Source organism: Nymphaea colorata, chromosome 8 (genome assembly GCF_008831285.2).
Source record: "Nymphaea colorata isolate Beijing-Zhang1983 chromosome 8, ASM883128v2, whole genome shotgun sequence".
NCBI classification, from domain to species: Eukaryota; Viridiplantae; Streptophyta; class Magnoliopsida; order Nymphaeales; family Nymphaeaceae; genus Nymphaea; species Nymphaea colorata.
The window spans coordinates 5,312,508-5,323,971 of record NC_045145.1 but is presented as its reverse complement, the minus strand read 5'-3'; positions in this window follow the sequence as shown (position 1 = coordinate 5,323,971).

The following is an 11,464-nucleotide window of genomic DNA, read 5'->3' as shown; positions in this document are numbered from 1 at the left end:
GATCGGGTAATAATATATATTTGGATCGATTTGGACTAGATCCAATTTTCTTGGAGTTGTCTTCTTTTTGCATCTCAACTGGAGGCATGTCTATTGGAAATCCATTTTCAACATCCCTTTCGTGGTTGGAGAACCACATTCATGAAATAAGAAATTTGTCTCATTGAAAACAACATGTCTGCTAATAAAGACCATATTAGTAATTGGATTTAAACATATGTATCCCTTATGACATGTCTCATAGCCAAGAAAGACACACTTTAGATTTTGGAGAGAGCTTGAACTCTCTATATGGCATAAGAAATGTATAATATGTACATCCAAAAACTCAAAAATAATAATATTGAGGAGTAGCTTGGGAAACAATTTCAAATGGAGATTTATTTCTGAGTTTTGGACTAGGCAATTGGTTGATGATGTGTACAGTTGTCCAGAGGGTTATGGATCATCATACTTAATCCGGTCTCAACAACAAGACAATGTTTTCTCTCCACAATACCATTTTGTTAAGGCGTGTGGGGGCAAGAAAGCCGTCTTTTTATCTTATTTGAACTGAGAAAATTTGAGAAACCATTGATCAGAAACTCGCCACCAGAATCGCTATGAAAAATTTTTATCTCATATCCCAATTGTTTTTTCACAAGCATCTTGAAATTTTGGAAGCATGATAGCATGTTAGATTTTCTAACAAGAGAAGAAATCCAACTAAAACATGAGAAATCATCCACAATCAATAGATAATATTTGAAGCCTTCTCTAAAGCATGTTGGGGAAGACCCCCAAGGATTGACATGAAGTAAATGAAGAGGATGAATGCTATTACTTAAACTGAAATCAAATTGCAGTTGATGCATCTTAGCCAAGACACAACTAGAACATAAATCAAGTTTACTATCGTTTCAAGAGCACATAATTATTTTTCTTAAGTAAATTCAATGTCTTCAAGTGAGAGTGACCCAGTCGTTGGTGCCAAGAATTGGCTGGAAGACTTCTAGAATGTTGCGCAATAAGAGCATGCTTGGATCCTTTGCTGTCTTCATCAGCCCATACGTATGGACCATCCTTATTTTTTCCTTTGTGAAGTGCTACCTCTATCTGCAAATCTCTAACAACAAATCCATTAGCATCAAACTCTATCGAGCAATTATTGTCCTTCATAGAACGAGAGATAAATATAAGATTTTAACTGATCGTTGGCACATGCATAACATTCTTTAACTGAAAGAACAAGAGATTGAATTGAGAAATATCTTACCGATATGAGAAATCGGAGCCTTGGCACCATTGCCTACAAGAACTCCTTCTCCACCTTGGTAATTGACTTTGTCTTCCATGGAGTCATCACTACGAGTCACATAGTGGGTCACACCACTATCAATGTACCAGGCATTGTCGCGACCTCCATTCAAAGCCATGACCATAAAGGCCTTAGGTATGTCATAGCACGTCCACACAGTATGATTTATGCGCCCACAAAATTGGCATATAACCCGTTGATTTTCAGAATTCTTTTGCCCTGGAGAGCTCCGTCCAGTAGGATAAGAGTTCCTTCCGTAGCTACGGCCACCACAACCATTATAGCCACTATTTGCCCCATGACTGCCATAGTTTCCATGACCACCATAGCCTCCTCATTGAGTGAAAAAGGCAGTTGTTGAAGACTCAACTTGGGCAGGATTTTTAGGAGCAAACAATTGAAGTCAATGCTCTTGATTGAGTAAGAGACCGTGTAGCTCGAAAAAGGTGGATAAAAGGTGGATAATATTTTGGACATGGTGACTATAGTAATAAAACTCTCATACTCACTTGACAGACCGTTGAGAGTATGCAAAACTAGAACTGAATCAGATATAAATTCATTCACAGCTCAAATAGAATTAACCAAAAACCTCACGTGGTTGAGATATTCTAACATACTTTTTGTTATTCTTTTTGGCATTTTGCAAATCCTTCTTTAATTGAAGAATACAAATATTTGAATGAAATGCATGAGCCTTAGCCAGGGTTACTTAGACTTCATGGGCCATGTCATAGGAGATAATTTGAGTGAGTATAGATTTAGCAACAGTTGACAATATGCAGCTTAACGCAAGCTGGTCAGACCGCTTCCATTTGATGTGCTTCGAATTTATTTCTGTGGAATTATCATTTAGTTTTTTTGGTAGAGGAGTAAAAGAGTCATCAACATACATCAATAAATCATGGCTATACATGGCACTATGGAGTTGTGATTTCCAGAGAAGAAAGTTGTTTTCGTCCAACTTGACATATACGAGGCTTGCAATAGCATTGCATTAAGGATTGACAGTTGATGGTAGATTACTGAAGCGAACCCTGCTCTGATACCATGTAAAAATTGGAACGAGCGAGAGAGAGAGAGGAAGAGAAAGAAAGAGAGAGAGAGAGAGCACACAAGCAATTACGTGGTTTGGTCAAGCTCGACCTACGTCCACAGAATCTTTCCTTCCTTTACAATTCTGAAAAAGGAATCATCTCTCACAACATCAGAAATTTTTAGAGAGGAAAAAAAGCTAAATAGTAATTTCAGGCTGGTCTATCAAAATCCACTATTTTTTTATCTTGATTACAAATTTGAATTTCTTTTCCTTTGGAACAGATGTTAACATCTTCATGCATTGGAGCATTAGTTGCTTTCCTTCTTTGAACGTCAATCATATTTCTTTCATATTTGGCTCGTAATTCAAAATTTGATTTACATTGCAAGATTGGCAAGGACGTTGGATCTGCAACCTTATCTCTAACACTTAGATTGTCATACAGCCATCAAGTTTGTATAATCAGAGAGAGAAATAATTATACGAGATAAGCATAGGTTCCACCACAAGCAAGTGCTATGTTCGTGTGGAGATTATCAGTGAAAATGTTCACCAGAACCATAAAAGAATTTGTGTCGAGGTTGGAATCAACTTAAGAATTCCAGAAACTTAATATAGCTGGTCTTGCATCCTGAGTCTTCTCTGCACATTCCTTGTGGAGAAAGGGACGATAATGTAGATGTCAGTTAGGGCAACTCCTGCAAAATTTTCTACGAAAGCAGAAGAGAAGTTAACCTTGGGTCTTTAGAAATATGAGCCAAGTTCAGCAGATACAAACGTGAACCTCGGGTTTCTTAACTAGTACTCTCGTATTGCAAATGTCGATTAAGTTATTGCATTGTTTGGTTCTATCAACCATGAACTAACAGTTAGGTGGACAGGCATACCAAAGGCCCATATGCCGCAAAATACGAAGCATCAATTTGAAGTAGGGATGTCAACGGATCAAATTCGGATCGGATATACCCTTTATCATATCTGATTTTTCAGATATTCATATATTCGGATTTGGAATAGGATCTAAATTCGGATGAGAAGAAGTTTATACCATATCTGAATCTTACTTTAAAATCTACATCCGAATCCGATTTTTAGTTATAGTTGAATCCGATTCGAATCTGATTTTTTGTTATACTTGAATCAGATCCAAATCCGATTTTTAGTTATACTTGAATCTGATCCGAATTTTAAGTTATATCCAAATCCGATCCGAACCTAAAGCATGAGTTGGTGTCCTCACGTTTTGAAGTTGTGACCTATGAATGGTTGGGCAAAAGGTCTAGCGAAACGCATCAACTTAAAGTTATGATAAGAATAACATAAATTGTATACGAAATGGTATAATCTGATTAAGAGGTAATGACTTTTATGAAGTTGTATATAATAATAATCAAATAATTATCATATTACCATTTAAATTAAATAATTTAAAATTATATCACGTAAAACTAATTAATAATTCATATTGTATTTAATTAAACGTTTTTGTGTAAACAAGCAAGTAAACTATTATAGTTAAGGCATCAACTAAACATTATATTTTAAACAATGTATTTATTTAATTAACATTAATAAAAAAACTTGTATCAAGAAATTTCAATAAAATGAGTATTTCTAAAAATATGAAAATTAACCGTAAATAAATATATTTAATGTGAAATAGCTAGTAACTCATAAAAAAGATTTATTTATCAAATTATCAATTATTTATTTAATTAATCAAGTAAATTATTTTGTATAATCATATAATATGTCCAAAAGTCTTAAGTATTTGATATACAAAACATAATTCACAAATTTAAAAACAAAAACCTTTAACTAGTAGGAAAACAATAAATTGTTTGATTTAATAAATTATATAATTTGATTAAATAATACAAATTTATGTAAAAGAACATTTATTGTAATAAAGCTAAGAGGATTAACTCAAAAAGTTAGTGAGAATGTGGAAGAATGAAAGTTTGACATCATTGAAACACTCTTTTTACGGATATAAAACAAAAGTTTTTTAATTAACTCAATGAAATTATAAAAAACCATTAAATAATGTCTTTGTTAAACGAGAAATAATATAGGTCACTTGATTTAATAATTTTCAATAAGTGATTATCATCAAATAATAGTTTACTCCATCAAAATATGTTATTAATTAAAAATAACCAAATCAATGTTCAATATGCACAATTTAGAAAAAAAAATATGAAATGTCATATGAATAACTTATGAAAAAAATATACAAATCTTATGGAAAACTTGTGGAAAAAATACAGAAATCATATAAAAAATATGTTTTATAATAAATAGAAATCTCAAAACGCATTATAATATTCATTTTAAGTTGAAAACATCTTCATTGTCTCAAATAAATATGTTTAAATACTTTAAGTTAAATGTTGTATATGGTAATTGTTTGGCTATTATTATATGCAAGTTCATGAAAGACATTACCTCTTAATCAGATTATACCTGCAATTCATATTCTTATTCAATTAGAACTTTAAGTTGGTGCGTTTGGTTAGTCCTTTTGCTCAACCATTCATAGGTCTCAACTTCAAAACGTGGGGACACTAACTCAATATTCGGATTGTGTTTCAGATTCGGATATGAACTGACGGTTCGGATTTCGGATTCGAATATCAACTCATGGTTTTGATTCAGATATCAAGCTGTAACTCAGGATTCAGATATACGGTTACTAACCCCATCGAATATTTACTTAAAACTGAATCCAAATTCGTATCCGATCGGATATGGGTATTTACTTAAAACTGAATCCGAATCCGATCGGATGTTATTTCTTAAATCTGAATCCGATCCGATTTTCTCATTCGGATGTTAAATTGCTTACCATATCCGATTTTTTGAAGACACTTTGGATGGATATCCGATCTGTTGACATCCCTAATTTGAAGCAGATCCACCTTTTTATATTCGTTGATTGCTTGTCATCTGGAGAAAGAACAAGTAGGAATTCCGAGTTGGTGAATGAGATGCAGACGATCTGCTGCTGCACATTAGAACGTCCCTAATAGTTAAAGAATACCATTGAGAGGGGAAATGTCAATGTCAAATTTTTTATGTCCTTTTGGTCAAGTGATAATGAAAATATGTAAGTATTTTGTCATGTGAATTTGACTGGCAGCTAGAAATCTAAAAGAGCCAAAAAAATTTTCTTTCGTGCAGAGGGTTGCTATGCTTTTCTATTCCAGAACCTTTGTATGGCATGCATCTATGAGTCCGCAATAACTCGCTAGTTCTGGCACTAAAGTCTGTTGAAAGTTTTGCACTTTTGAGTGTACAATAAGAGTATTTCATCTTTCTGTTCAGAAAAGAACCTAAACTCCTTTGTAGGACATCTAGGTGCATGCTTAAGTGTTAGTGGCCCTCCTTTTGGGGCACAAGGAGTTGATTTCCCATGAATTTGTGGAAATGGCCGACTATCAACCCCTGCCTCAACCATTCACGGACAGTAAACTTTTCACTTTGCATTTTTAATTTCCCCCTTGGAATGTAGGTTAATTGTCCTTGAACTGTTTTCTCAACGTTGCAATCCTAAAAAATATGGTCAACTGAAGCTGATTGATGTGCCATAGATGGTATTGATGGAACAGTGTATGCCATTTGGAAACTGTGCGAGTTCTACAGGTTAGACTGCCTTAAAGTCATGCGCCTGCGATAAAGCATACCATGTGACAAATGAGGAGTAATTCGTCAATAAGTACAGAAAATTTGATTGAATTGCATAAGGAGTTACTGGTATCATGAGACAGAGCTAGTGAACACTGATTTTGGCTCTATATAAAGTTTTTAGCTCAACCGATCAGAATGATCAACCAAAAGATCCACGCAGGCACCTCACTACTCGGGAGGAATTTAGGAAAAAAGCTCTTCAATCGTCAAGCTCTGTTCAGAACACCTTGAACATGCAGTTCACAAATAAAGAGCTGCACCTCAAACTAAGTTTCACTCGGCTTGTCTAGTAGCCATAGTTTTGAGAATGACAGATTGACAGAATTGCAAAACATCAGAAAAAATAGGTCTGTTACTTAAAACATAACGATTCCCAACCCTCCTCCTCCTCCTCTCCTTCTCATTAACCCCATTAACAAGGGTGGGCATTGGGCCGGGTGATCAACTATGTGATTCGTGAAGGACTGAGCTTGAGCTGGTCTCTAGGTCAACTTGATAAAAGAACCTCCTAGCCCCTAGGCTGGGTTGGCTCGAGTTGGGTATTGGGGGCTCAACCTGGCCCGATATATACATTTAAACCCCCACCTCTTCATTTTTTTTTTTCTCTCTCTCCAAGTGATGGGTAGCGCAACCGATTAGGTTGGGTGACATGTTATAGTCATGTCCTTAGTTCGATTATTGGAGGGTGCTATCCTAATGGTATTAAGGAGTAATATTAATCCTAAAATTAGGGGTGCCATTATGAGGCCAAGTTGACCGGTTCTCATCATCTCTTCTTCTTTTCTCTCTCTTTCTGTCTATGATGCTGGCAGTTGGTTTTCTTAGAAACTCTTAGACCAGGTCACGGATGAAGACATACAACAAGGTAGAGGTCATCGCATTGCATCCAGTGTAGAGGATTGGATTCATTTGATATCCTTGTTTAATTAACCACATCCAGCCTCGATGTTGCCGGGACCAAGACATGGGTCATGACAAAATCAGATCCAGGACAGATTGTGTAGCACCACCAAGGGACAGGACAACTCGTCTGGATCTTGGACGGCATGAGCTGGGTCCCGGACCTGACTGCTGACGATGGTGTTAATTGAAACTTTAATGCAGCAGCAGACAGAACAGGGAAGGACTGACAATCAAGTGGATCCCCCGGCTTTGTTCTCCATAGACATGGTATAAGGTGACAACTTTCGACTGATGTATGCACATTTACTCTCTCTTTCTCTCTCTCTCTCTCTCTCTCTCTCTAAGTTACAAACGTATCTACATGATTCATGAACCATTCAGAAACAAAAAAAAAAATGGCCTACCATTTAGAGAATTTGGTTGTTTATGTTTTGGTGAGTCATATGAAACTCTAAGAATGATATTATTATCCACAGGAATGAGGCGGTCTCAGTTTAGCGCATGACATGTATGATATCTGGTTAATTTCTTGTAATTTTAGGTTTGTTGAACTTATGGTAATGTTATTTTCCTTCTCTCTCTTTAATATATATATATATATATATATATATATATATATATATATATATATATATATGGGCAGTTATATATGCATTCAATAATTTTTTTTTCTTTTTGTGTTTTACAGAATATATTCTCTCGAAAGGCTACGTACCGTTTTTGCTCATTTTTTGAAAAAAAAAAACAGTTTTAGTTATTTGCTTGTTTTCCTTCGAAAGTTTCAATGGTCTTGGCCCGGAACAGAATAATTTTACTTGGCCAAAACTAGAAATATCCTTCAGTTTTTACATTCAAGGCTATGTTTGACAGCCTCGGATCTTGGGTCCAAGATTACCATAGATTTTAAAATATGTTTGACAGCCTCCAATCTTGGGTCCAAGATTACCATAGATTTTAAAACCATGAGTCTGCGGTCAGACCCCTTTCCTCTAAACTATAAATCTGTGATTTTCACAAGGTAACACAGATTTGAGATTCTCAATTGAAATGTAGCAACATGCATTTAAAATCAGTATGGGCTCTCAGATCTAAGGCTATCAAACATGACACAAAGTTCATGAACCTTTTGATTCGCGAGCACACACACATATACACATATACATGAACTATCAACTGAACCATATCTTTACATATAAGCTGTCCCTGGGATTGCCAAAAATGGGCAGTCCAATCATGTTAGGACGACCCCCACATACGATGGCCAAAAAGAAGGTCCCCTATCCCATCTCTCAAACACCTGCACTGTCCCTCCCCTTGTTCATAGAAGCAGATGGATGGCGACACAAACGGTTCTGGCGGACAGATATCCGCCCACAGAAACTCCAGGGGTGAACCCGGTAATAGTAGTCGTGCTTCCGGTGGTAGCAGTCCCTGAGAAATCAGGAGCCTGGTGGGGAATGGGGATCCAGCTGAATCAAGAAAGCATCCCTTAAAGGGTGCATAGGGGAGAGGAACTCTGCTGATCAGATGAACCCCTTTTAGGCATCCATCTGATTCATACCGGCTGAAGCTAGAAATTTTTCATGAAGGGGGCCGAACTGAAGTTTTTAAACTTTGTTTAGGGCCAAAATATCATTTTTCAAAATTTTTATATAAAACAAGTGAAATTTTTACATGAAATTTAAAAAAAAAAAAATTGAGGTAAGACAAGGGTCCATGCGAGTCCTACCTTGGCTTCGCCATGGATGTGAGAGAAAAATATGGAAACTAATACTAGATGATGAAAATGTTCATCATCTTTTTCTCATTATTTCTTTTTTAACCATCCATCATGTTGAATAAGATCCTCGTTAGATGATAGGGTGACTCTAAATACACACATTTATATATATATATATATATATATATATATATATATATATATATATATATATATATATATATATATATATATATATAAAATAAAAGCTACAATATACAACATGAGGAGGTCAGGGAAGGGACCATCGAAAAGTGTTGTGGTCCATTTGGGAGGACCACGGACGTCTAGGTCATGACAAGCTCTTATGGGCTGCCCAATGCCAAAAAGCAGGGCCCTTTGCTTCCTTTAGTTCATGTGCCCCAAACACTAGGAAGGCAAATCTTCAGTAAAGTCACTCTCATTGTAAGGTCACAAAGTGCATGTTCACACTAGGAAGACATTGAAATTATAAAGAGTGATCTCGTGATCTTCAATGGACATCAAGATCAAGTCATGTCATCCAATGAAAGCCCTAGTGTTCGGAATAGGACCGTCTTGCCATGTTGAGGGTTTGAACGCTCTTATCATAGTCTATAGTATCTCCTTTCTCTAGCTTTCTAGCTAGTTTGAAAATATCAGGTGACATAAGCAATTCAACAGCTAAGTCTCACTGAAAAATGTGAAATGGTAATATACACTGTAAAATAATTTGCTTTGTGATGGTATATTTTTGCATGGCTGGGGTCATGAATCATATGCAATGGATTGAGATGTTTTGAGTCATGCCTTATGCAGTTGTTTGGCAATAGAAACAATAACATACTATTTTATATATATGTTACATAAATTAGTGTCGCAATCTAGTTTGGTATTACCCAACCTGCTTGCTAGCAGATTTTTCAGTTACAAAAAGGTTAGGAACTACGATAATTAATCACTTAAGTAACTCCTTATAAGTTCTTCAAGGTTTCTCATAATTTTAGATGTATGGCTTGACTTTTCAAAGTGTAGCATTACAGTCAAGAGCATTTATAGACACTATGTTATAACATTTTGTGAATTTGCATCCGTAACCTTTAGGCAGATACACGAAACATATTGTCAAACAACTCCCACAGAGACATCTAATAACAGAAATGACGCATTTTTTCAAATGCATTGTTCCATGAATGTGTCCCAAATATGAAACATATTCAAGGTACCCTGCAGTCCAAAGAATGCCCAACGTTCATATACCAAATGCCTTCTATGAGTCTAGAGTGAAGACTTTAGCTCCACCCTATTGGGGCTGCATACAAGTTGAGTCGAGCTCAAGTTGAGCCAGTTTGAGCTTGACTTGACTCAGGAAACTCGAGCTCCACAAAACAAGCTCAAGCTTGACTCGAAAATACAAGGTTGAGCTCAAACTCAACTCATTTAACTTATTTATCTTAAACATGTCTTGTTTTTTTTTAACTCGATTGCTACTGATAATTTAATTATTTTTTCATTATAATTCAATATTCAATATGCAGCTGAGCGGAGTGAGTTCTTACACCTCAAACTCAACTTGTTTAAGATTTTGATGATACATTTAAACTCAAGCTCGACTCTTTTCGTTTATAAGTGAATCGAGTTTTAATTAACAAGTGGTTCACTCATGTATGTCGTGATCAGCTCGTTATATTATTTCTCACAAGGCAAACCAGGCAACAGAGTACTTGAAACTCGAGCAGTTTTCCAACTGAGATACCAAGATCCTTTTTGCCACACGTCGATTGGTGAGAACGGGTTTGTTGCACATTTCCCAAGCCCTCTCACACTGAATGTACGCACTGTTCTGCCCTCTACTTGTTTCAGTCTGACACTCCATTTCTTTTTTGACCTCAAGCCACACTGCCTTAAGCAGCTCACCAATTTCTATAGTGACTGGTTTCTACCATGCTAATAAGGTTAGTGATAAAATCAGATCCTTTAAATATATAACTTCACCAATATGATCTTTAAGGATGGGTTGATGCAAAATATATACTAGTTTATCATTTTTTAGGTTTTCACAATGTTCTTATAATAAACAGAAAAGAATGGCTTTTATACCATCAACATTTTGATAACAGAAAATTCAAAATATTTAATAAAAACAACTCGATTTAAACCATGTTTTATATCTAAATAATTTTTATAAATATATTAGGACGTTTTTATGTTTTATTTAAAATAATTTTTTAGTAAAAAATTAAAAGGTCAAGTTTTTATCCGTGACGTGACCTAGGTATCTAGTTTTACCAGTCTCTCAATCCCCCCTATATATATTATCTAATCATCTGGATGCATGCTCTAGCCTCTCACTCATGCAAAACTATGCGTGAAGCTATGTGTCTGAGAGGCTAAAGCATCAGGAGAGCTAGAGGATTCCAGCTCCTTTATAGACTAATTATTCTAACTTATTTTTCTCTCTCACTAGCTTTTTCATTTCCTCTTCTCTTCATTTTTTTCAGTTTTTTTTTATAACTATCATTTTCAATGTAAGATTGGTGAATAAGAGGAGAAGATTCAAAATCCACTATTATGCTGAGACTCTACTTTTAGTGTCTTACATATATATCTTAACAACCAAGAACAATTATACCATTAAGTAATCGACGATAAATATTTACACAAAAAAAGACACAAAAAGATCTAGTTGAATTATTAATAGTCTTGTGTGTGTCTCTATATATATATATATATATTGCTTTTGTATTCATTTCCTAAAAATGCTGAAATTCTCCAGCCATCTAGAATCTGGATGTCTCATACATGAGCCCATCCAGAT